Here is a 27,889-nt window from a genome sequence, read left to right as displayed (position 1 = left end):
TAGAAACCAGGTGTATGAAATGTCAAGGCAGAAAGTAGGGACGGAGGTGAGGGGGGCATGACACATGACACAGAGCACATCAACCCTCTTCTAAACCCTCTTGGGAGGGAATTTGTGGCATGATGTGGCATACGCCAAGGGAAAACACCCTTAGAAGGTTTTAAAATAGTGGCCTTTTTTTTTAAAAAAAAAAGAAGTAAGCCTTTATTCCCATGTCTCTCAAATAGCATGTAACATGTTTAATAGATAACCTTCAGGACTGAAGTGGCTGAAGGCACACAAAAGATGGAAAAAGACCTGGAAATGCAACTGTCATGCACAAGAAGGGAAACTGTGTAGTCACCTCTTGTAGGAGAAATCACCAATGCTGGCAAGCACATGGTGCACATACCTCTTTGGTTAGTCAAAACCACAATCAGTAACTGTTGTCCTCCTCTAATGTGGGGCTGTTTCTGAGAAGTGAAACACATTGCTGAACTCTAAGTCACTGTTAAACTGTTAAAAAGAAAAAAGCCCTCAAAGAATGGCTGCCAAACATTCTTAAGTCAGCATTAGATCCTGAATGCAGAATGGTAAAGACAGAGATTGAAGAGCTCCCAAAGGGTCTAGATGGAGGGGTGAGAGGGCAACCTCTACATGCAAGACAGCCTGGAAACAGATACTGTTTTTTTATTAAGAAACCATTTCACCCTGTATTGTATTTTTATGGTTTACATGTACAGTATGAGTTGTCTATGTTGCTATCATAAACATCATGGGGTTAAGAAGATGGCTTAGTGGGTAAATACTTCCTGAGAAAGCATGAGGACCTCTGTGCAGATCACTAGTGTCCAGTGAAAACCAGGACTGTGACTGCACTACTGTATAGAGGAGACAGAGAGTTCTTGGTCTCTCTGGCCAGCCAGTCTAGCCAAATCCCTAAGCCCTGGGTTCAATAAAAGAACTTGATCAAAGCCAAGGTGATGAAGAGATTGAGGAAGACATAGTGGCAACCTTTCCTCTCCACAGGCACCTCTCCGCAGGTACACACACACACACACACACACACACACACACACACACACACACACACACACACCATGATTGAGTTAGTCTTTACCTAAATTACTGTCTAAGAACATCATAGTGTATCTGCTGGTAACACATCTTCCCAAAGTGGGGAAGGGTTCAACCAAAGCAGTTCAGCTTTCCACTCAACTCAACCCAGTCTGGAGTTAGAGCCACCGAGTGAAGTCACAGAAATTTAATACACCCCCATGACTCCGAGTGTCTGTTTTAGGCAATTACAATAATCCATACTAGTCAGCATGTGATAGTGGGAAACAAATTCTTAATGATCATAATTGAAAACATACGTTTATACAAAAACTCACATGTGAATGTTCACGTTAGCTTTATTTTATTATAGCCAATGCATGAAAACTCAGATGTCCAAATGATGAATATAAGAACAATAAAGGAAATGTATACAATGGAATATTATTGAGGTATAAAAATGAACTTGGTACTGATACATGCCATACTGTGGACAAATCTTGGAGACACCATGTTGCTTAAAAATCAGATACAAACAGCCACATACTACATAATTACATTTATATGAAATGTCTAAAATAGTCAAGGAGGCAGAATGCAGATTAGTCATTTCTAGGAAATAGAGGGACGGGAAGAATTAGGAGTGATGGCTTAATGTGTATGAGGTTTCTTTTTGGAGCGAAGAAAGCCTTCTGGAATTAGCGGTTATGGTTGCACAATACTGTGAATATAAAATGTTACACTTTTAAAAATGGTGAGTTTGATGATAGCTGAATTTTATCTCTATAAAAATTGCAAAAAATTCTTAGTGGTCTTAATTTTCCCATAGTGAGAACAAAGAACAGGAAAACAAGTGAATCCAACTGTTATTTCCTCCACATGTGAGAAAAATCATCATGTAGTTAACTAGCATTCTTGAAGTTCTTCCTCATGGCAGGCCCCATAATGCACCCAATAGAGTTCTCATCTAGTTTTCAGACAACCTTAAGTGTATCCTGGTATCCTTGAAACCAAAGAATACACCACGTTTACATGTCTAGTAAACAGTCCAGCAAGGATTTGAACTGTCAGTTCAGTTATAGTCCTCACTGTTTAAAATAGCTTCTTTGGAAAACAAAATGAGTCGTTAGAAAAGCAACAGGAAGTTTGTGTTGGAGTCTTTGGAGCCTAGTTCACCAGGAAAGTATGTTAGCAGAAAGCTGGGGAGGGTGGGAGGATCAGGGTCTGAAATGATAGCAACACTCTACGAGCACAGTACATTCAATGATGCACAACTATAAACAAAGACTCTCGTGATTTTATGTTTTCCTGTCCTAGGTTATGGAAAAACACATGAAATGCATATTTCACCTTGTAGCTGGCAATACTTGGACTTTTGAAACTTTGGCATTATATTTAACTACACTTAGGAACAAATAAATACTGGATAAAATTCTGATGAAGAAAACTAGAATCAGATTCTGAAATTTTAGCCTCATGGAAACTTGAAATAGTAAAAACAATAAAAAAGAATCTTGCAATGTCACAGGAATGTTTACAGCTAATCTCTGGTTGCAAAATACCCCATAGGACCCCAGTAAGCATTCAGGCATTTCTCTGGTGAAGAAAACCCTGATTGGGGGGGATTCCTTTCCCTCTGGGAATTCGTGGCATGAAGAGCTCTATTCTTGTCATTTTTTGAACTATCTGCTAAAACAAAATGGAATATATTAATATTTCTGTTGCAAAAGGGATTACCAATTGTTGGCTCTCAATGTTCTTGGAATTAATGCCTTTAATCAAAATTTTAGGTTTTTTTTCCCCCTAACAGAAACTTTCTGATTTAATGGAAAAACAATACCTTGCTTAGAGTAGCCCTGCTTAGATTTTTGAAGCAAGAGCCTTCAAAGGAGTTTTTTGATTAGGACATATACTCTAGGGACTTTCTTTTAAAAAGCATTTCCACACATACTTATGATACCCAATAACTTCTTCATAGATTCAGAGAGAAGCTATCCTGGTATGGCTGCCATGTGTGTAGGCTTGAGAGTTGGGGGGCCGAGGACAAATTGGAGGCCTCTCCACTTTGATAGTATTGTTGAATATGCATTCATAGGGTTCCATGTAAACATTACTGAGAAATTGTTGGGGGAACCAAGTGGAGCAATTTTCACTAGGGGTAGTGGAGTTTTTGTTTTTTTTTTTTTTTCTTTTAAACCGGGTAGAACTCAGCACAGATGTCTGCAATGTGTGTAGTATGTGAAAATTTTTATGCTTTTTAGAGCATGAATTAATGGGCCACAGATCATTCTTTCTGTGTGAGGCTCACGAGAGCTTGAACTGAACTCTTCATTTACTTAGATCTGCACTTTCATTATAATTTTTTGAAATTATACTATGATTACATCATGTCTCTTTTCCCTTCTTCCCCTCCAGCCCCTTCTGTGTGCCCCCCCCCCTTGCTCTCATTCAGAGTTATGGCCTTTTCCTCTTTTTCTTTAATTGTTGTTGCCGAGTTCATAGAATGTTACTTGTATGCTTATATTTTCAGGGATGACAATTTGGTATTGAATAACCATTTGATGTGTCTTAGCACTCATCGTCTGTAGTTCTCTGTCTATGGTCGAGGCCTCATGAGCTTCCCTGCTTCCACATTAGCACGTTTATTGGTGTCTTCCTTGTTCAGGTCATATTTAGGTAGCCATGTTGGTTACCCTGTAGACACAATCTCACAGGAAACTTCCTATTCCTTCAGCTCTTCCATCCGTCCTGTCTCTTTTTCTGCAATGATCCCTGAGTAGTAGGTGCAGGAGTCATGTTGTAGAAGTATCAGTTGGGACTAGCATCTATAACTCTGTATTTTGATCAATTCTTTTTTTTTTTTTTTATAATCTAGACCTACTCTTGTTAACCTACCTCTGACTAAGGAGCTTTTCCATGACCTCATAGATACCATCTCATACTGTGACCAAATACCTGATAAGAAGCAACTTAATGAAGGACTGATTTATTTTAGGTTATAATTTGAGAGTACAGCCCATTATGGAAGCAAAGGCATAGTGGTGAGAGGAAGTCTTAGCTGTCATGGCAGAAGTGTAAGGTCACAGACCAGAAGCAGAGAGTTGGAAACTGAGTTCACCTCACTTACTCATTTGCTTCTTTTTATGCACTCCAGATCCAAGCCCATGGGCCAGTGGACCTACACTTGGGTGGTCCTCTTTCCTCAGCTGAACTTCTTTGGCAATGCCAGCAATGTGTCTCCTAGGTGACTGTAAATCCAGCATGTATTGAGTAGGTTTATGAAAATTTTAAGGTAGCGAGGATAGCATCTTAAAATAAGAATAATTTCATGATATATTTAGAGAAAGGAAAAGAAACTAAACCCAATCCAAATAACCCTTTTGAAGTCTGATCGTACAAGTACACTGAGAGTGGGAACTCTACCCTGCACTCAGTGAGTTCAGGAATATACACTGCTTTAGGGAGACAGTGATGGACTGGTCTAAAATATGGCTTTTAGATGATGGTTATATTTTTGTTTGTTTGTTTTGCTTTGTTTTGAGTGCTAGGGATCAAACAGGGATTCGGTATGCTGGACAAGTGTTCTATCACAAAACTGTATCTTCAGGGTATTTCTTATTAATGTCATTCACTACAAAACACACCAAAGCTTCAGCAACATCCCATACTCCTATCTGGTTTTGAAAAGGTGTTGCACAATTTTAGTAATCTGTCTTGCATTGGATGGTAAGTGAGATGATTGAAATCACCACACTCAATGTTTGAGCCGGTTTAACTTTCTTCTTGTGGGACTAACACATACATATTGGGCTATACTAAATCATTGCATTATCCTGCCTAAATGCTTGTATAAAAATAAAAATAATATATTTTTTACTATATCTTTCCATGATTAAATAATTGCTTCTAGGAGTTCCAAAATAACTGACAATTGGTTCATTTTTGAGCACTACCTGAGAAATGGGACAAAACAGACAACTGCAAGGAAGCAAAGAACAGGATCCTGGATTCTGGACCTCTTCAGTGAGGTTCTCCCAGTCCCAGGGTTCAAAGCAGGGATTTACACTGTGGTCTGGAATTTAGCCTGAAAGAAAGTGTTTCACCGTGAAGGTGCTTTTGAGTATTTTCTTAGTCCAATTGCCTGGAATTCAGCATACCACAACACACACAGCATTCTCCTACTTGGACACTTGGGTTGCCTCTTTTCCGCACTAGAGCCCCGGCATCTTCTATATAGCTCTTCACAAAGGAAGAAATCATAAGAATTTGATTACTATAGTAAGTAGAAAACTCTTTTCACTAAGCAAAATGGAGTCTCAATTATAATACAAAGAAGAGGAATCCGCAATAACAGCAGAGATTTTGAATCATTACTCCACAGAAGGATTTTGCTTGACTGAGGAATATATAGTTATTAGATGCTAAATAACCTGCCTAACAACTTAAACAAATGCACTAGGCATATGGTTAAAACTATAGCATCCTCTGCTCACCCACAGAGGATAATTCCAAGGAACCAACACATACCTGAAACTGTAGATAGTCCTAAGCTTTTCCATTACACTAAGGGTTTTACACATTCATACATGAATGCACAGGGACAAATATTACATGCTTACAATAAAGTTAGAAATTAGGCAAAGTAAGTGTTTAAGAACAATACAATAGAACAAATATAACAACATATTATGATAAGTTATATTTTAAATTATGGATTTAAACTATAAACGTTGCTTAAATTGTGGTACATCCATACAATGGAAGACTATACAACTATTTTAAAGATCATATATATATATATATATGTGTATATATATGCATATATATGACACATATAAAAACTATACCAGGTTGTAGGGAAATGTAACAAAAATATGTTTTTTTAAACAGAAAATTAATATATATGTATATATATACATCTTTATAATGTGTAGAAGTATGATCACTAAAAAAGTTAACAATTACTTAGATCTCTGTGAGGTTAGTCTATTACCCTTAATTTTTATTTATAATTGATATTTTAAACTTTTTCAGCAGCACGCATGTCTTAATTTTATAATAAGTAGAAATAATAAGGTTATTTTCAATTTCCAGATTGAATTTTTCACACTTACCCTCCCCCACATACTCAAAGATGGTAATTCAGATTTTTTTTTAGCACATCAAAATGAAAGTCATGACTATGACTTTCCATTGCCCTCTGGTGGAAAAGTAGAGTAATTTTATGGGCATGCTTATTAGCTAAATTACACCCAATAAATATTTGTATTCTAAGTCAGACAGGTGATAGCTTTAGTACCATAGGCAGACTTGTTGATCTTCATTCCTGACTAAATCTTGAAGGAATTAGGCCAGAAAAATCCTTCTGACTGAGAGAGAGAGAGGGATGCAAAAAGAGGAGGAGAGGAGAAGAAAATTACACTTGCCTATGAAGTTATTTTAAAAGCATATAAATTTATCAATGCAGTTCCTTTGGAGGATAAATTTCTCATAGTTATCTATGTTAATTATACCTCAAGAACTATTTTAGTCTCGGTCACTGACAAGAAAGGGCACGTGAGTTGAGGTTGGAGATTAATTTTACTATATTTTAAATACATTAGAGAAAAGCAAATGCTTGCAATTTTGGGCTTCATAATTAGTGCTGAGTTAAGTGTTAGTCACCCTGCTACTGCTGCTCTTTTCAGCATGGAGACAGCAAAACATCCATGAGTTAAGACTATTAAGAATTAGTTCTCTCTGTGGTTCCCTTGTCCTCCTGTGCATGTACACTTGTATTCGGAGGTTTGGACAGCCACATGGAGAAGTTAATGCTTCTCTCACACAACCCAGAATGGAAACTTACTTTCCAACAAGTGTCTGTGGACACATCATGTCAATATTCAAGAGTCTATGCCTTTACCATAGAAGGGATAGCTAGCCTGCCACAGTTTATTCCTAACTGTATTAAGGGCCTGTGGTGGGCTTAGTTATGACATACCAAATACACATATTTGCTAACCTGTGTTAAAGTATATGTAAAACAATTCTCCTTATTATTTAAATTTTTTTCATTCTACGTACCAACCACAGTTCCCCCTACCTCCCCTTCTCCTGCTCCTGCCCATCCCACCCCCATATTACTCAGTGGTTAAAAAAAACAATGACATCATCAAATTTGTAGGCAGATGGATGGAACTAGAAACAATCATCCTGAGTGAGGTAACCCAGACACAGAAAGACAAACACAGTAGTATTCACTCATTAAGTGGATATTAGATGTAAAGTAAAGGATACCCAGGCTACAATCCACAACCTCAGAGAAACTAGGTAATAAGGAGGACCCTAGGAGAGACACACATGCATCACCCTAGAGAGGGGAAATAGTTAAGGTCTTTTGGGTAAACGGGGTGGGGGTTAGTATAAGGGAGGGGATGGGGATTGGAAACATGAAGAATTGAGATGGCCAAATTGAGGGAGTGATGGAGAGGGAGAACAATGAAAGATATCTTGATAGAGGGAGCCATTATGGGGTTAGGGAGAAACCTTGTGCTAGGGAAATTCCCAGGAATCCACAAGGATGACCGCAGCTAAGAATCCAAGCAATAGCAGAGAGGATGCCTGAACTGGTCTTTCCCTGTAATCAGATTAGTGACTACCCTAACTGTTATCAAAGACAACTCTTAAGAAACAAGGTAGGGTTCTAGAGAGATGACTAGTGGTTAAAAGCACTGATCTTTCAGAGGACCTGAGTTCAATTACTGCTACCCACATGGTGGCTCTCAACTATTTCTAACTCCAGTCACATGGGACCTGGTGCCTTCTCTGGCTTCCAAGGGCACCAGGCACACATGTGCTGTATAGACATCCATGCATACAAAAGACACATAAAACAAACAAATAAGGTGTATAATACAGATTGTATCCTGTCAGGGAGGCTGGGTGACTGAGAATGGACAGTAACCTGTTACTATGTTTCCTTCTGAATCTTTTACTTTTGGTACCTCCTGAAATTGTCAACCAATTAAAAATAAAATTTCAATGGCTTATTACAGAAAAAAATCAGAACTTTTTTAACATGGAGTGCACTTTTAGCTACGGCTGGAAAATGGAGTAATATATTGCCTAAATACAAAGGCAGAAGCCATGTACACTTATACAGAAATCCAGCTTTAGTATTTAGAATGTAAAGGAAACCAAGGTGAACTATAAACTGAAGAAGGATAAGACAGGTCCTATGACCCCTGTCTGTACACATGAAGACTTGTGTGTTCTCTGGATATCATCTGTTAAATGAACAGATGATTTAAAGAACAGTATCCTTACCCAATATTACTCACAGATCCTTCTCACAGTTACAGTATTGCCCCTTTAAGTCACTTTCCCCCAACAGCAAAATCTGAAGCTGAGTTTTCTGTGATTTCTTCTTTTAAGCACATCTTTAACACCAGGAGATAGCTTTTAGAACCAAACTCTTATGGTATGTTATTTGGTTTTCATTCAAAGATACACTGAAGACAGTGAGAAGTGATAATTGTGTTTCAAAATAAAAAGGAGGAGAGAAAAATGCACACTTTGGAACAGAGATTTTCTAAAGTTTGCTCAATCCTCCCAAGTGCGTAGATGATGGGATAAGAAATGCCATGTATAATGTTTCATGTGTGAGAGAAGCTCCAGAGTAACTGTACTGAGCCCCTTGACCATTGCTGATACCTGAAACAACAACCAAGTGACAGATGAAAGAGTTCTTATAAAATTTTATCCCTGAATTTTTAGTGACAACATTACTTAAAGTTTCTTCAAACAATATGGTTTCAGAAAAAAAACAACAACAAAGAATTCTACATAGTAATGTAGAAATGTGAAAATGTAAGAAGTTCTACCACATGGGCAGACAATGTTCCCCACAGAGAGCCACAGACCATCTAACACGAGAAACCTATTTCCTAGTTGCTGGTCAAGGAAGTCCAAGAGACTCCCCAAACAGTATAGGCTATTGCTGTTGACCTTGCTTGTCCCCCAGAGGTTGAAGGCAAGCCCCTATTTCTGAACACATCATATACTTCAGACAGGATTCAGAAGATTCAAGTTAGATCTGACCTGAGAGCCTCTTCCCCGAGGACTAAATTTCATAGTACTGGAAGATGCTGTGCTAGTTACCATGGGAGGGAAAGAACCAATAGTCCTACCTAGCTGTGAGGCCTGTGAACTATAACAATGACCTGCATGGCAAGATATCCCAAAGGCAACAGTGGCACCCATATATTGGTAGTAATCAACAGCTGTCTAATTGGACATAAGGTCTGCCAAGAGGAGGGAAATACCCGGTACTGGAAACCTAGCCATCTATCTACATGTGGCTAATGAGGTCATGGATCTTACAACATCCTACTGCTACTTTAATAAACTAGCATAATGCCTACCTATATTCTAAATTCTTATCCTTATGTCCACAGATAAATTTAGCTCCTACCACTCATCAAAGAAGATTCTTTCTGCAGAAGACAGAGACCATCACAGTAAACCACAAATGGTTAAAATGCGGAGAACAATTACTTTTGGGGTACCACCTCCAACAAATACATCTACAATACAGTTCCTACAAGCAAGGCTCAGGGAACATCATGGAAAAGAGAATGGAAAGATTGTAAGAGAAGAGATTGTGTCTCCTAAAAATGATAGGGAAGGTATATCCATGATAACTCAAAAATATGGCTGCCTACACAAGACACGAACAATGAACATGAATAGATGTGCTAATGTAGAAGCAGGGAATCTGACTAGGCTCCACACGTAGATGAAGAACTATAGGAAACTAAAAACTGAAGAGAGAGGGAGGATTAGTCTTTCACATGACTGAGTCCACTTACTTATCCAATATCAAGTGGTCAGCCCCCAAATCAAACATATACAAGCAAGACTAAAAAGACTCAGCAGGCTATATTTATATATTTTTGCATTTATATACATACATAACAATAATAGTCAAAGAAAAAGAGGCCATGCATCTGGGAAGGGGCAAGAGAGATACATGGGAGAGGTTAGAGGGAGGGAAAGAAGGGGGTAAGCAAATTTTAATTGAAGTAAAAACAAAAAAAAATTCAAGAGTTCTATTTTTTTAAAAAACAGTACAACTATTTTTCAAGTTGAAAGTTATGACTGAGTCAGACATAGGAGGGAAGAAGAGAAAATCTAAGTCACAGTTCAGTCATTGTGATCAATTAGTTGTAAACACCACTACCCTCAGACCAACCCACAGGTCAGTCATTGTATCCAGGGTTTACAATACAAGTCTGGGACAAAGAGCAGAAAGAGGGAATAGTCTCAGTTAGACTTCCTAGGAGGTCTGCTGTCTATATAGCCAGAGACAGTTGGCATAAGTCTGTTGTCCTAAATATTCTATGTAATTCTGCTTTTTAAAAAACAATAGACTATTTCCTGCTATCCTCTAAGCCTCCTTAGGAATACACATTACCAAGTGCGGCATCTCGTCGTATTTCCCAAGACTCTCAGAAGTGAATATCAGTGATTTAAAATGTCTCTTATTTATGCATTTCTCATCGTGTCATAGAAATGACTAATCACACCTTGCAAGTGCATCCTTGAAACATTAAGAAACCCTCACCACCTTCTGCAAACTTCACCATATTTTTAAAAAGAAGAAGCCTGAACTTTGGACCACACAGATTTTTTTTTTAATCTTTCACCTTAAAAGTTGTTTTTCTCTTTTCCTAAGGAACCTGACTTGCTTTTAACTTTCCACTGGCAGATGATGGAGTATACTACATTCTTATTAATTTAGATGCAAGGCTATTTGCTTCAAACCAGAAAATTCACATTTAGGCATGCCACATAATACTCATATCTCTTTATAATTTTAGCTATTTTAAGACAATGAAATTTCAAATCTACTAAAAGTCCTTCCTGCTTGTGCAACTTCTTTTCAGTGGTGAAGACATAGATAAGTATTTTAGTTTCATGTCTATTCCTATACAGTGATACAACTCCAGTTTTCCTCAGACACAATCCTATGATGTTTCTGTTACCCATTCTTTGAACAGAAAAATTTGAAGGTATCATATCCATATTTTGCCTTGAGTCTAGTAAAGTTTTTTCCCAAGGCCATAGAAGTGTGAGGTGGAAAACATCATTCCAGCTCACTCCTTTCTCTCTCCATGTAAGGTCTCTAACCACAGTAAAATGGTATCTCTTCAGCTGAAGCAATGCAAAGTCCAGAACCTGACAGTTAGCTCTGCTTGTTTCCAATGTGAGATAAGGAATGTCAAAACAAACTCTCTAGAACTTGTTTTATTCCTAAAAACACCATAGTAGATTCAACAATATCCCAGTTTTCCATTCTGACAACATCTTAATTGGACTTACATTCTAGGGTTCTCAAAGAACAACAGCAACAACAACAACAACAAACAAAATGAAACAAAAATCTTTTTCTTTTCTCTCCTCTTCCTCTTCAATGCTCAAGCAATCCACCTTCACGTTAACTGCACGCTCCTGGAGCAGGTTGTAGGGACAACTGGGAATGGCTGGGCTTCTATTTTCTCTGTGGGATTTCTTATTACTCTCTGATTTTTCAGATGGACCAGGAGCAGCAGCGGCAGCAGCTCTCTATACACTTTGAGCTCTCTTTGCATGCCTGAAAGAATAAAGCCATTGTTCCAAGGTGTGCAGCCCAGAAAGAGTCTGGTCCACAGCAGCAGCATGAATGGGATTCTGTGGTTCTTCCACACCTGGGGACCAGGTGGGGATGTAACAAAACAACCAGGAGAGGAGAGTGTGTGATGGACCATTTGTCATAAGAAAGTCACTCCCCCTCCTCCACCTCTTTGTGGGTATTTTTCCATTTCTAGCAATGCTGGGGCCCAGCTAACCACAGGCTAACACCCACATCATGCCTTTTGTCTTCGGAGAATTTATATCTGGGCCCAGTGTATTTGTGAAAGACAAATGCCTCAAGGAGTTTGTGGGGCAGAAATTCTCTCCTTTAAGACATCCGGTGACAGTCCTGTTTTTAGGATGTGTGCCTGAGACAGGCTAATCCAGGAAAACCCGAATGCTGCCTTGACTACATGCCAACCTGAAGAAAATGAGTAAATGAATTACTAGGCTAAATTTTCTGAAGCTGGTATGGGATTCAGGGAAACTAGAAAAGGGCTCTAAATTCTTCTCACTAGCAGAGACCACGTTGGGGCTCTCTTGCATGTCATGTCATTGTATTTTGATCTGATTAAATATCTCCCATGATATTTTAGCTCATCATACTCATAATGAAATAGGTAACTGAGCATCAACAGAGTAAGGGCACAGATTTGGCTGTCTAGAAAAGTTCAGAGGCAGAACCAGAGTTCAAAAGTTTGCATGCCTCAACAGTCTTGTTCATAAAGAATAACTGGCAGTGTTCTCTGGGCACTCATTGAAATGAACCCAGAAAGTGATGATGAGACGTGGCTGAGATTACCACTGTTTGCAATGTCCCCTCAGTGGTTTGGGGTTTTTTGTTTTTTTTGTTTTTTGTTTTTTTTTTCAGTTTGTCCATGAAGATAAGAGCAATGGCTCTTTATGTACACCTCATTCAGTAGGGACAAGTACGCAGTCAGTGAAGTAACAAGTCTGAATCCAGGGAGACTTCATAAGTTCCACACACCACTGCCATCAGTAAATGAATGCCTTTGGGGAAATTACTTAAAATTGGTGTGTACCTTTCCATAGCTTCAAAAACTAGATCCAATAGTAGTACTTATCTCACTAGGTCATTATGATGATGGAATTAGATAATGCATATTCACTTAGAGTGACTGGCAACACATGCTCAATAAATGGCAGTTATTATTTTTATATAGCTAGTATATTTTATATAGCTACAATAATGTACATTTTATAGTATTTAAATTTAAAGTAGCCTTATATATTTATATAAGTGTGCTTCCTGGAAAAAAATAAGTGAAGTTCTAGATTCTTGCCTTGGCTTTGCATCTGGAACTTAGGGCCTATATCATGCTATGAAACATCCAGCAATGATTTTGGCTAATTCCTTTGTGGAACAAAGTTAGCTGTAGAGGTCTTGGTACTCCTTCTCTGTCTTTTCAAAGTCATGTGACAACATGTCTCTGACATATACAATATACACAGTGTGTAGCACATATAGTTTATTTTTGTTCCTCCACTTAAATGTCACAAGACAGTCCCATTTTATGGATGATGACAGTGAAATTTACAGAGATTCAGCAACTTGCCTGACACTGTTATGTTCCTAGTCTATGTGACAGTCTATGTGTCTAAGTGGTGTTCATTTAACTCAGTGTGCTGGCCCAAGCCAGTGTGACTTCCAGTCTATTCATCTAGGGACCTGTTTAAAAAGGTCTGAAACAATGCTCTCCGTTTTAACCATCCAAGTGAAAGTTAGCACCATTATAAAAAGAAAATACTAAATCAGTTCTTTGTTAGTAACAATTGTTATTTTCACTCCTAAAAGATTAATAAGTGTGAGAAGCTAAATTTAAACCTACAATTGGCTAGAGATTAAACTAATACAGCTCTGTTTTGGAAGGAAGCTTTTAAAAGGCCAGAACTCAACTTTTCAAGTTAACGGGATTCAAGCTTTCAATGCTTTCCTTTCTCCTTCCTTTAACTAAATTCAACTTTGTATTTTTCATCTTGTTGTTGGAGTCTTTCCAGGTCACCTCTGTTAAGAAACACAAGGCCCTTGGCACTGCGCTTTTGGGAATGTGCCACATCTGCCTCTGAATGTCGGCCTGCCTACCTTTGATGCTGCAGTCAACACCTAACTTAAAACAAAGCAGGGCTTGAAACAGAAAGCAACTCAGAGCACAATGGGTCCAGCTTACCCACCAGCAGCCTCAGCGCTGAGTATCATGAACAGGAAGACCCAAAACACCTCCAAACAGCTCAACATTTCAAGACAGGGCTAACCAATTTTCATCCAGGGGACGAGAAAGAACAGTGCTACATCAGAGAGGAAGAAAGGAATAAATGATGATGACAGCTCAGCTGATTCATTGTTTTTTTAAATAATTCTGAAACATTCTAACTATTTTGGTGTCATGTAGATACTCTGCAGAGCTAAAGAGGTTTTGTTCCAATGTGTGTATGGACTTTTATTTATAATAAGGTTTTCATTTTGACATGATACTCCAATTTAAAATATGGAATTCTTCTTTGCCTTAGTTCTCTAGAACTGAGTATGTAATTCATCATCTTGGTGGTCCCAGGAAAGTGCACTGGAATTCTCAACCCAGTTTTTAATAGCTACATATCTACCCATATGGTAACAATATTACCACAATCAAATCCCCGCTACCAGAGACATCAAATAGTTCAATGAGCCCCACACCCAGGAATATTTTCTTGTCTCAGAGAGGTAAATTTCCATCTCTAGATTATCAGAAGAGAACTAATGTGATCCAACCTAAAGTAACATGGTCTACTGAAGGCAACCTATTGATCTAAATGAGAGGTTTGGCGGCTCACAAAGAGAGGAAGCTGGTGGATAATGCAGGCATGTCTCCGTTAACAGATGACCCCTTCACAAAGCTTGCAGCATCAGGAGATCCATGTCTGCTTCAGAACAATAGCTTCCTTATTGTAAGAATCAGAGTGAGTTCTGAGACAAGGCAGCGCCGCTTCTGGAAAACAAATGGAAATAGGGAATGCACTGTGGCCTTCAGGTTCCACAGGGTCACCTCCAGGCTAGGGCACTGCTGGCTTTGATGAGCTTTCCAGATCCAGTCAGAAGGGAGAATCCTCAGCGCTTTGTTTCCTGGTGAATTAGCTGATGAATTAAAACAAACAAACAAAAAGATTTCCAAGCCTTTCTGTGCCCTGACAGAGATCTTAAGATGAAAAAAATTCTAAATCACCTAGAGTCGTCCAGCTCTAAAGCACACTCTGATATTCTATCTCAAGATCTCTTATTCTTGTTATCTTACAATGTTCACTGTTCATCCAGGCTTTGATGGAGGCATTGACAAGAGACTGATGGCATCCAAGGGTCCTCAAAGGTCTGGTGACATGCTGTGCTCAGGAATATAAATAAGCAAAGTGAGGGCAAACTCATTGTGAAAAAAGGGGTAACAGAAGAATCACCTTTTTTCTTTTCTTTTTTTTCATTTTTTTAATTTAAAAGGGTTTTTTTTTTTTTGTCCATTTTACATACCAACCACAGTTCCCTCTTCCCTCCTCCCACTCACCCTCTACCTCCTCCTACCCAACTCAGTTTGTGGAACCACTGGCAGTGGGACCAGGATTTATCCCTAATGCATAAGGAACTACTTCATAATTGAAGTGCTTACATTCACAAACTCTATGGGTCAGTACATACTATAGAGTAACCAGTGCTGATGCATTTTGATGTGTTTACTAAATTAAAATAACGACAAAGAAGACTGTGAAAATGCAGAAGACTAATGGCCAGAGGGAGGTCGTGACCAAAGGAAATTAGGAGCGGATGGATCCAGGAACAGGGGAGTGTGGAGGAGAGCAATGAGAAGACAATGAGGCTACAAGGCCAATTTTCAAAAGGTGGCCTCAAGTCCCTGACTTATTTTTACTTGCAGTGCTTGAGTGAACATCCTCCATCCTCCCCTCACCACTGATTCACTGTATCAGTTGTCACCCGCAACCACAGTTACTGTCTTAGTTTGCTCTCTATTGCTGCAATAAACAGCATGACCAACAACAACGTGGGGAGGGAAAGATTGATTTCTATTTCATCTTATAGCTCATAATCCATCACAAAGGGAAGTCAGGGAAGGAACTCAAGACAGGAGCCTGGAGGCAGGAACTGAAGCAGAGACCATGGAAGAACGCTGCTTACTGGCTTGTTACCCATAGTTTGCTCATCCTGCTTTCTTGTACAACCCAGGACCACCTGCCCAGGGCTGGTATCACCCATAGTGGACTGTGTGCTCTCATGTTAATTATTAACCAAGAAATTGCCCCCATAGACTTGCCTGCAGGCGTGTCTGATAGAGGCATTTTCTCCTTAAAGGCTTCCTCTTCTCAGATGACCCTAGCTTCTGTCAACTGGACAAAACCCTATACAGCACAGTTGCTAAGCAACCAATGAAGCTCAGGGTTTTGTGTGTTACCAGTGGCATCTGAGATGTGTGATCTAGTGATAGCTGCTGGGAAAGAAGATGGCCTCATGTCTGAGATGTAGATTCCTTAACTCTTGTCTCCCTTATTTAGGGAGAAGACAGTATGTTCTATAATTTGTGGTTATACATGATGTGATGGAGGTCTAGACTCAGTAGGGAACCAAAGTCAGGGTGATGTTGGAGCTAGCAAAGCCCACAACTATTTCCTTTGCTTAGTGGAAGAATATCCCATCCATGAGGCCTCTAGAAAGGGCCTTCTGAGAACATCGTACAAGTAGTTCCATGAAGATGATTTCAGGGACTCTAGGCTTCTGTGTTGAGTAGTCAACCTATGGTTTCTAAGCTCAGTTGAAATCTTGGACATTACATCGTGTGCTCAGATTTGGTATCCACTGTTACTCATGCTTCTGCCCCAAACTCACTGCTGCTTATCTCCAGCTTTGTAGTCCAACTAGTGTATGGCTTCCTCAGGATTTTGCCTTGCTACTTGCAGTTCTTTATCATCCCAAGAACCCCATAATTGGTTCCTTGCATGTGGGATACTAAAGCTTATACTGTGATTACTATCAACAAAGCCTTCTTGAGAATTTCACACGTGTATCATTGACTTGAAAGATTCCAAGTGTAAAAGACTCCAGATGTGATTACATCATTTAACAATAGGTCATTAAAAATAACTAAAGTGAAGGACTAGAGAGATGGTCCAGTAGTTAAGAGCACCAGCTACACTTCCAGAGGAACCAGGTTCAATTCCCAGCATCCATATAGCATCGCACAATAGTCTATAACTCCAGTTTCGTGGGATCTGATGATTTCTTTTGGCCTCTGTAGGCACCAGGCACACACATGGTTCACAGACACATGCTACATGTGTGTGTATGTATATATGTATGTATATATGTATGTATATATATACATATATAATATAGTAAAATTTAAAAAATGAAAAATAATACAAGCAAAATCTATAGTCAGGAAAAGTTTGTTTTCTCATCTAAGAATCTGAAGGTGTTTTTATAAAAGGATATATAGAATTAATAGGAGAAATCCTCAAAGCTTAATGGCTTTAAGCTCAACAAATAATTTTAGCATTTGAGTGAACAAAAGTTTGATTTTTGGTGATTAAGACATCCCCCCCCACCCATGACAAGCAAAATGTTTGCAGAAAGTATAGACAGATGATGGCCTTGCACTCAATTATTCAATGTTTCCTTCAGAAGGACACAGTACTTCTGGGAGGAAGTTGATTTAGTACTTGGTAGTGAAGATGGAGAAACAAAGCTGGACTTCATGAATAGACATCTTATATGACCTCAGGGGAGATTTCCACACAGAACACCAGGAGCCCTGCTTCCCTGTAGAGCCAGCAAGCCTGTTCCATTCTTAAGACAGAAAACTGTTTCAGCAATGGGCTGAGCATGGGGAACTCTCTGCATAGTCAAGGACTTGCTGGATGGAATTTTTCCAGGCATTAATGCACAGGGATACTGAGCAGTGAAATGCATCACTGTTTATTACATCCGCTAAGACTACTTCTAAGAGGCTTACAGAGCTCAGAGGGTGCTACCATGTCACTACTGTACAAAGCTTTGAAATGAGCTTTCATCTCCTCATTCTTAGACTGTTTGCTGTGGCGTAGACATGTGAGAAGGTAAAAATCCATGGGCAGATTTAGAATTAAGAACTATTTTGGTTCAACTGTACTGACTACCAATGATACAAATATATTCTCTGGGAGTCATCAGTCAGGATTATATATTCTCTTGGTTTACCAAGGGAGGTTGATTTTAAGCCAAACTGGCTCCTGCTGGACTGGTGCTTGTAACTGATACTCACTTCATTGATCACTGTTGGGGTTCAGATGGAGGAGAGTGAAACCTCATTTTTTGACATTCACATATACAGAGGGGAAAAAGAGGGAAAAGGAATGCAGAGTATTAGAGGTTTAGGATAGGATTTGAAAACTTCAAGGACAAAGTATTTAGGTGGATGAAGCTTTCCTTAAATCTATAAGATGCTCAAAGCTAATGACCTGGTTGATATACATGTTTTTTTTTAAATAAAATCTTTGAAAGCCAAAAAAAAGTGAGTAATCTAATGAGACTAGCCTTGTTAATTCCCCAACCCACCCACTATATTGGGACTAGCCAATAGAGATCACCAGGATAAGAATAATTTCTAAGGACAGGGGAGATGAGGATGGGATTATGCTTGAAACAGCAAAGAGAATGGGTTTTCTAAACCTCTTTATTATTTGATTATTAATATATCTTCTACACTAAGGAGTTCAGTATAAGGCTGATAAAGGGGAGTTGCTTGGTGGGAAAAGCATTTGCCATGCAAGAGTGAGGAATTAAATTTGAATCCTTGGAACCTATGCTGAGCAGTAGCACACATCTGTAATCCCAGTCCTCCAATGGTGAGATGGGAGGCAGAGGGAGGAGAATCCCTAAAAGCCATAGACCAGTTTGTTGGCACACACAGCAATACACAGGGCAACCTTTCTCAAATGAGTTGGAAAGTAAGGACTGAACTGACACCCAAGGCTGACTCTTGACCTTGACATGTACATGATGACATGCATGAGACCTCACTTTCACACACAAACAAGCACACACACACACACACACATACACACGCACACGCACACGCACACGCACACGCATATGCACATAAGATTTCAATATAGAGAGAACACAGTATCGTTCTGTATTTCATGCCAAGCAAACATTAACCAAAACAAATGTAACCTGGCATATTCTTTCCCTAAAATGTAAATTAACGCCTATTCAATTTTGATTTTAGACACACCAGGTATAGCTCTCTCTCCTCTTCCCTTCATTTGGTGTATTTTATTCTGCACCTATATGAGTAGTAGTGAAAAATTCATCTATTAATGTCCACTGAACTCCCAAATGGCATCATACAAAAGTATAATGGGTTTGTATTCAATTGTAAGTGACAGGTGGTGGGTTTAGATTTGCTTTCCTAAATACTGAAGGAAAATGTAAAGAACTACTAAGTTCACATTAGTTAAATAAGTATTTATTATATATACTACAACTGCTAACATTATAATACAATGTCTGAGATCACCCCAGAAATCAAAAGGGCAATGGTCCAGAACCTGAAGGATGAGAGGTGGGCGGTCATGAGTATGGTGAATAACTGGGTGAACAGAAGTAAAACAAAAAAAAAAAAAACCAAAAAAACTCAGATCAAATAACGAACATAAAATGCTCCTGGAAGGGATAGGTGTTTTCCACTTGACTGACTATACCAGGGAGCAGAGAGAAGAATTGAAAGTGGAGGTGGAGACTGGCTTGTGAAGAGATCTGAAAACCATCTAAAGAACTTAGTTTTAAAAGAGAGGACATTTTGAAGCTCTTAAAGTATTTGAAATGAGCATGTGAGTGGTCCTGACAGATCCTCTTACTGCAATGTTGGATTAAAACCCAAGTATAGCAGGTGAGTTTCTAGACTGTACTAAGCTGTTGGGAGATGGTGGGCATCCAGTCTGGTAGTGACAGCAGTGGCATATGGCTAAAGGAAAGGACTGAAGGGTTTGGAAGAACAGGCAAGCAATCTTGATAGAGCTTGATGACAATGTGTTACAGGGAACACATAAAGAGGAAGAGAGTTTTTAAATGTAAGAAGACTGTGGCTTCGGCTTAGGATACACTGAGTCTTGCATCTCTGTAGAATGTGAGACTGTGGGTTCAGTTTAGGGTATGCCAAGTCTTGCATCTCTGTGAGGGAGTTGAACCTTGACAGTCTATTGGGTCTTTTTAGCAGGGGAGCACAGGTACACATAAACCCTTGACCCCCAAAAAATGGACTTCTGCTATCAGGGAAGGTCCTCTTCATTGACCAAGAATGCCACTTTGGAAGGAATACTCATAAATGGTGAGGAGGGGGGAAGGAGTCATTTTAGTTATCTCAGACCTGTCTACTCCACCACAGAAATTAGTGAGGTGAGAGTTGTGGTGTGACCTCACACCTGAGGAAGGTGGCTATGTGTTTAAATTTGTAATTCAGAATTATTGTCTGGTTAAAAATATAGATTCAAGAATAATAATTACTTGATTAATGCTCTGCTAATGCTAATGTATGGAAAGTATGAAGCCCGGGACAGAATCTGAGTAATTTTTGCATTCCCCCCAAAAAGGGGAGGGGGCAACATGATGGAAAAAAAATAGACAGAAAGTCAGGATAAAACAAAAGAACAGATGACATGTGGGGGGTGGGGGCAGGCAGAGCCTAAAATTTGTTGTCTGTCTACCAAGGTCATTGATGAATTTCAGTGAGTGAATAGTCAACATTGGGGCTAGAGGAGTCATGCAAGCTGTGACCATTCCATGGAATTTATCAATGGAGAGAGCACCACAGGCCTTGCTGAGATGATTTCAGACGGACAAGAGGAGGACACCCATTTTGCAAAGGGTTTATCATTAGTAGAGGCAGAAGGGGAGTATGACTTGGGCATGTGGTTTGAATGTAGAGGAAAGAGGTGAATGGAAGAGAATGATGTGAAGTAGAGGAAAGCTGAGTTTCAACAATACATAGGAATATCTTTAATGCATTTAAGGGCTGCTGGGAAGAGGCCATCAGAGTACAAAGGAAAGACTGAAATGATATTCAGCCACTTGAGGTCTTCAGGAAGGAGCCAGGGGAAGTGGAACAGCATTACAAGCTGAAAGCCAAGCAGTTGCTGGGAAAGGAAAGGAACCTGGCTCATGCGTGGAGGCCAAGGGAGTTCCAGACTGAGGGCTATGTTCTTTGTGCTAAAAGTGAAATAGAGAGTCAGGCCAGTGCTTTTGAAAATGTCAGAAAGAGAACAATGTTCACCTTGGGCATCAAAGAGAGAAAGCCGGAAGACAGTGAGTGACTAGGTATTACTTGACATCTGTTTAGGTAATAGACCAACCATTCCTTGTAAACATAACCTACAAAATGGTATAGTTTTATTCATGAGAACCTTTCTTCTTGTGTTCTTTCATCTTTGTCCTACTATCCAATCTATGCCAAGTGATCACCTTCATGCCTGATCTGCCAGCAGCCAGCCTAAGTGGAGTAAGTATGACCATTTTGCTAGGATAGAATCTGGCTGTTTTCCCAAGTTCTATAATATATCTGTCATTTCTACCATTCTTCATTATTATGTATCAACATGTGTCTCTTAAAAATAGAACTCTGGCAGACTACCCAGAGGGAAAATATCTTTTGAAAAGTAACTATCAACTAGACATTATGGAGTAAGAGAGTTGTTGGAACACACAGCTCTAAGTGGGATGTCTCCATCAAATCCCTCCCTTCAGAGCTCAGGGAACCCTGTGGCAGAGGAGACAGAAAAAGCATAAGAGCCAGAGTGGATTGAGGACATCAGGAGAACCAGGATTTCTAAATCAGCTGAGCAAGGATCATATGAACTCACACAGACTAAAGCAGTAAACACGGGACTGACATGTGTCTGCACTAGGTCCTCTGCATTATAGTATATCTTTTAGCTTAGTATTTTTATGGGATTCCTGAGTGTGTGAACAAGTGGGTCTCTGATTCTTCTGCCTGCTCTTGGGGCTCTCTTCTTTCTGTTGGGTTGCCAGGTCCAGCCTTGATATAGCTTTTGTTGTCTTACTATATTTTATTTTGTCATATTTGGCTTTTATCTCTTGGAAACCTGTTCTTTTTTCTTTAATTAAAAAAATTTATTCATTTTACATACCAACAATAGATCCCCCTCTCATCCCTCCTCCTGCTCCTCTCCAGCCTCTCCCTATACTCCACGTCCCCCATCCCCTTCTCCAAAATACTAAGGCCTCCCATGGGGAGTCAGCAAAGCCTGGTACATTCAGTTGAGGCAGGACCAAGCACCTCTCCCATGCATCAAAGGTGAGCAAGGCAGCTGACCATGGGCAATGGGCTCTGGAAATTCAGCTCATGTATCAGGGATAGATCCTGACCCCACTGCCTATTCTTTCCTAGCAAGAGACAGAAATGGAGTGGATCCGGGGTGGGGGGGGGTACGATATAGGGAGGACCTGGGAGGAGTAGAGCAAGGGGAAACTGTAATCAGGATATATATTATGTGAGAAAATAGTTCATTTTCAATAAAAAAGTAACTGTCAATATAATAAAACCTGTTTATTCTATATATTCTTCCTATGTTATTAAAATAATTTTCAACTTCAGCTCACAGATGAATAGTTAAGGAAAAATCAGATTCCAGCATTTGTCCCTTTGGGTCTAAATCATCCCTGTGCCACTGACTAGGAAGGTAAGAGTAGTTTAACCATATGATCTCACTCTGGCTTCCTTTTCTCATCTGTAAAATGGGCAGTGTTAGGAAAAGCAATGGGATAACCAACCTGTTCTTAAGATCAGTTAATAAAACTAAGAGACTTGGAAGAGTCTGGCATGCAGTGACGTTTATAAAAGTGGTCATGTTATCATTACCACGATATTAAGATATCAGATAATATTTCTGCTCTCACATGTTCCCAATGAGAGGAACATCTCTACAAATACAATGTGATATTTATTTATATAAAGACAAAGATAGACATCTAAATAGAGTCCAACATTTGCATCAACTCGTATGTGTGGTTAAATCACTTTACCCATCTATAAAAATATATCTTGGGCTACATTATAAATTAAAAATTCTGCAGAGCAAAGTCTGTGTATTGTCTACAGAATTTTATATAAACCACATGCTTTTGCTTTTACATATTTAGCTCTTGAGATGGTTATCTTGAATATTTTGTACTTTTTCTCAAGGTTCTATAGCAAATTATATTTTCTCTTTCAAAAATTTGAAGTACTAAATATGTAATGAAAAGCTGAAATATCTACACATGTAATCAGAGGTTTAGGTCATTTTGCCCCATTTTAGCTTAGTCTTATTCATATGTGCAGGCTGCTAACTCTTCTTCAGGTAGATGCTTAAAGAAAACACAAGGTGTGACTTCCTCCTCAAAACAATGTGCTTAAAAATCTTAATGATCTCCATTAGCAACTGAAATTCTTTTATAGCCTGTCTTAGAGAAAAATATATAGCTCTCCCATAAATGAAATTTAAAGTCATTTCTTGGGTCCAGACTTGCTGAATACCATCTTCCTGGAATTTAATTGGAACTTATTTAAATTCTGTGACATTAAATTTTGATATTAAGGTTAAATAAATTATTAAGTTCCAGTTTTAATAGTGTGCAATGTAATTTAACTTGGACTCATTTGCTTGTGTTACAGAGACTTGTTTTAGACCCCTCATCAATGCTAAGTTCATTAGTTTCTCCTACAAAACTGGGAAGTAAAACTTTTCTTATAGAAAATCAAGGGGCTAGAGTTTTCTTTTGCCTTTTTGAAAATGTTTCTATAACCTTTCAACTTTAATTAGGCAAATATCAAATTCTATAAAAATCTTTTGGTGCTAATGAAAAATCTAAAAATTTTGAGAAAATATTAAAACATAAAAGGTCCTCCAAGTATTTTCAAAATCTCATAGACAACACCCATGGTTTAAAATTTTCTATCAATTTATTCAATTACCACAGGGGATTTTTTTTTTAAAAAAATATTCCTATACTTGTAGAGTTTTTTTTCTTGTCATTATTCTCAAAACAGCACAGTACAACTATTAATATGGCATTTATATTGAATTAGACATCATAATTAGCCTAGAGTTGGTTTAAAGCAGATGGAGGACTACATCCATTTTTTTTTCAATTCTGTGATGTTACAGAAACAACATGAGTATCTATGACTGTGGTATGCATGAAAGATCCAGAATCATGTGGATACCAAAGGGTCTCTGAATATTTAATATATCCTCATGTAGATGTGGAATTGATATTTCAGATTTTTCTTTTTAAAGAATTTGTTAGAATGGAAAAGGGTCATGGTTATTTCATGGAGGTAGTGTACAGTGAAATTGTCTTGAATTTGTCCTTACAGTGTGTGGAGTGCCTAGGGGTATATAGAGTCAGTTTTCTTTTCTCAGTTATTATAAAGTCATCTATCCTCAGAAAGTTATGCTTACAACAGCAAACCCACACAGCACCTCTGTATAAATTACCACACGTGGCAAACTCCATTGTGAAGACCACAGTTCGTTTGTTCTCTGAAACCAATCAATGTCAATGGGTTGGTGAATTGAGTTGTATCTTAGGATATGTTCACCCTGCTATGCTGTCTGTCTTAGGAGTAAGATTTATGAATACTTCGATAAAAATAAACATACAATTACATTGTTATTGTACTCATAAGAACCCGTGCCCAACGTATTAAAAAAAACTTGCAAATTTTGCCGAAGGGTGTTATTCCTCTAATTATCACTGTTGATACTCTAAGATACTGATATACTTTTATTTCAGCCTTTCGGTTGTGAAGTGCTGAACTATTGAGTGTTTCTATTTCATATTATATATAATTTCTCAATAACTTCAGATAATTATATGCACAAGGAGCTATCTCAGTTAAAAGAATAACAAAAATATCACAAATGAATGCCCAGGGAAGAAAACAATGAGGAAGTTTTCCAAATGAGATCTTATTTATCTCAAGAACTGAGTGCTAGGCTAAAGTCTCACCCTTGTTGAGATGTCCTCTTTCCTTTTTTCTTGTTTTCTTATAATGGAAGCAGCATTTTGAAAGGAAAAGATAGAGAAGTCTTTCTAGCTGATTCCTCTTTTCTTAACTTATAGTAATGTGAATAAACTGGTAGCAGAGTGTACCTATAGAGGGATGAGTCTGCACAATACCTGGGAATATAGAAGAAATGTCAGAAATTAGAGAGATGAACTAGTTTATTTAGGGAGTAATTTTTAGATAAGCTAAATATTAAAAAGTAAACAAAATATTAACTGGAAAATATTACTATTAGGATCAAGAACTTAAGAATTATAAAGTAACCAGCGATGGAAAAATCAAATATCAGGATTAAAGTAGAAATAGAAGCATCTCAAGGCAGGATAGGATTGTTTCTCCATGATTCACAAAATAATCCATAGAGCCCTGCATGTATGTGTACATGTGTGTGGCTAAGTGTAAGGATCTGATAACTCAAGTGTATCTCTCTGTTGAGGTTTCTTCAATAGATGAGAGGCATGGAACTTGTCAGACCTTAATGGTTCAAATTCATGTTTTTGCATAGAAAAATAAGTGATACTCCAGAGACTAAAGGCCAACCATTCAGGCTTTGTCCACAGCCTATATATTTAGTTTATTGTATCAGTTTCTCACTAACAATCTAAGGAATAGGTATCACTATTATTAATTATCATTATCATTGTTATTGTTGACATCTCCTTTTACAGAAGATTTAGAAAACTAAGAAAACTCATCCAGGATTTGCAAGGTGGTATGTGTATGTGGGTGGGGAGTGAACAGAGTTAGTTTCATCTCTATGACTAGGGAGTCATTCTAACAGTGTCTTCCTTGAGTTTTTTAGATTAATTTTTATTTTTAATTTTGTGTGTGTGTTGCATACAACCACTGCACACACACATGAATGCAATACCCTTGGAAGCCATAACAGGATCAGATACCCTGGGGCTGGAGGTTATGAGTCGTCTGACCTTGGTACCAGGAACCAAACTCAGATCCTTTAAAAGAGGAATATGGACTTTCAACTGCTGAGCCATCTTTCTAGCCCATGTAATTTGGTTTTAAAGTCAATTGATTTTTAGATGTGGCTTCTAATTCAGGCCAGACTCTCAAAGGAAAAAAAAAGATCTCTGACTGCTTCTGCTGGGTTCCTACAGTGTAAATGGAGAGCACCACTTACCTTATTAAAATCAACAATGCCTTGAAAGAGACTCAGTAAGTAAGATCCTCCCTATTGCCCACAGAACTGAAAGCCAGACCAAATTCTGTCTCTTCCCACTAATTAGTATCCTCTGCTTTACTTCATAAGCTCACTGGGCAGTAACACAGCTCCAGGAAAAGGTTGTTTCCTCTTTTTATTACAATGGAAAAATGTAATGATACATTTTGGATATTTCTTGAGAATTTCCTCCATCTAAATCTTGAATGTTGAGGGTACAAGGTCCTTGTGCTCACGATAAGCACTAGGGAATCCAGATATGTTAAACGTGAAGGGTTGTCTCTTCAATGAAAGAGATGTCTCCTAGCTTTCTGCCCAGAGAACTGGGAGTGGATAGTTAGTAGCCTGGTGATTTGTGCTATCTGTAGGGCCAGAGCACAGCTGAATTCACCCAGACTATTATGTTTATCCCAAACTCTTCCTCCCTAGTCCATTATCTTTCTCAGTCTTTAGAACCCATCCTTAGGGGGAGATGCCACATGCACATTATAGCGTGGTGACCTCTATGATGTCCCAGAGCACACCAGATCCTCCCCTAGGCCCTTCAGCTATAGAACCCATTCGTAAGGAGGAGATCACACATACTTTGCTTAAGAATTTCAATAGAGCCACATCTGGAACTTTACTGTGATAACTATAACCAGAAAACTTTCTCTAAATTGTACTGTACTTAAATATGACTAAGAATAACTGCCTGGTGTCAGACCCTAGAAGTTTGAACCAACACTGGCTACTGAGTCATACTGAACCAGATTTTATTCTTGCACCACGAGAATCAACTGTCCTGACCCAGGCGTTTGATGAGACCCCACACACTTGAACTTGGTTACAGGAACTAATTTGAGTATTTTCATTTAATTGTTATGGTTATTGTGTGAGGGAAATATGTATGTACAGAGGCAAGAGGAAGATGCTAGCTGTCTGTCTACCTTAGTCCCTTTAAAGAGCATCTCTTATCAAACTTAGACCTTGCTGAGTTTTGCCTAAGCTGATGGCTTCCTGGACGACTCCTCTTCACTCCTCTGCACTGGGATTACAGGTGCATGTGACCACATCTTTTTTTTTTTTTAACGTGGATTTAGGAACTGAACTCAGGTCCTCACGCTTACACAGCAAGTGCTGTCACTCACTGAGTCAGAGCATTCTGTTGTGGTCTCTCTTAGCAATCAAAGGTTTATCAGATTTGGAAAATTATCTCAAACTATTTTTGTAATAAAAGTCTTGGCATTAATACATGCTAGTAATATACAGCAACAGAACAAATAACCACACCCACTTTAAAACCTTGGTAATTTGTTTACTTGCCAGACAATTTTTGATATAAATTACCTGGCATTCTGGCAGCTCATGCAAAAACACTTATATGGGGAGATGGGAAAGAGAAAGAAAAAAATCGGTATAAGACTTCTTGCTAACTGTGAGTTAGGTACATGCATTAGTTAGGGTCCTCTAGAGAAACAAAACCTATAGAGTGAACATATATGAATATAAATTCAGGAGTCACATAGAGCATTCATATAGTTTCACAGAGAAGAGGCCAAGAACCCTATAACTGCACAGTTGAGGAGGCTGGGTGCCTCATTCTTTGTTCGGCCATACAACCTGGAGTCTTCCTGGAGAGCCACTGGATTATCAGTCAGAGACAGAAGCCTGGAAATCTCTGCTAGTCTCAATATCAGTTAAGGAATCTGCAGTAGCAACAAGGTAATTCAGCTCTAGCAACAAGGTAATTCAGCTCAGCTACAAGAGGAAAGGCCAAGTGAGGAAAGTGAATCCTCTTCCTTCTGCCATGTCCCCACCCCTTTTTAAAATCTGAGCTGCTCCCAGATGGTGCTGCTCACATGTGGGGGAGAGCCTTTCCACACCAACTAAGGCAATCAAGACAACTCTTCAGGTGAGGGTCCAACCTCAGGTGATG

General features: G+C 38.8%; 1 protein-coding gene and 1 long non-coding RNA gene across 5 annotated transcripts in view; one reads left to right on the top strand and one right to left on the bottom strand.

The window, feature by feature from the left end:
* The window catches only part of Adamtsl1 (ADAMTS like 1), a 933,106-nt gene that overhangs the window by 495,831 nt on the left and 409,386 nt on the right, over nucleotides 1-27,889 (bottom strand). The gene's annotated exons all lie outside the window — the stretch shown is intronic.
* Nucleotides 918-14,120, top strand: LOC143271888 (uncharacterized). The gene is made up of 3 exons (XR_013049181.1): nucleotides 918-1,022; nucleotides 9,471-11,695; nucleotides 13,699-14,120. It is a non-coding gene; the product is annotated as an uncharacterized LOC143271888 (long non-coding RNA).

Source organism: Peromyscus maniculatus, chromosome 2 (genome assembly GCF_049852395.1).
Source record: "Peromyscus maniculatus bairdii isolate BWxNUB_F1_BW_parent chromosome 2, HU_Pman_BW_mat_3.1, whole genome shotgun sequence".
In the NCBI taxonomy this organism is placed as follows: Eukaryota; Metazoa; Chordata; class Mammalia; order Rodentia; family Cricetidae; genus Peromyscus; species Peromyscus maniculatus.
The sequence above is the reverse complement of the archived record's forward strand: the minus strand, read 5'-3'. Positions and strand labels throughout refer to the sequence as shown.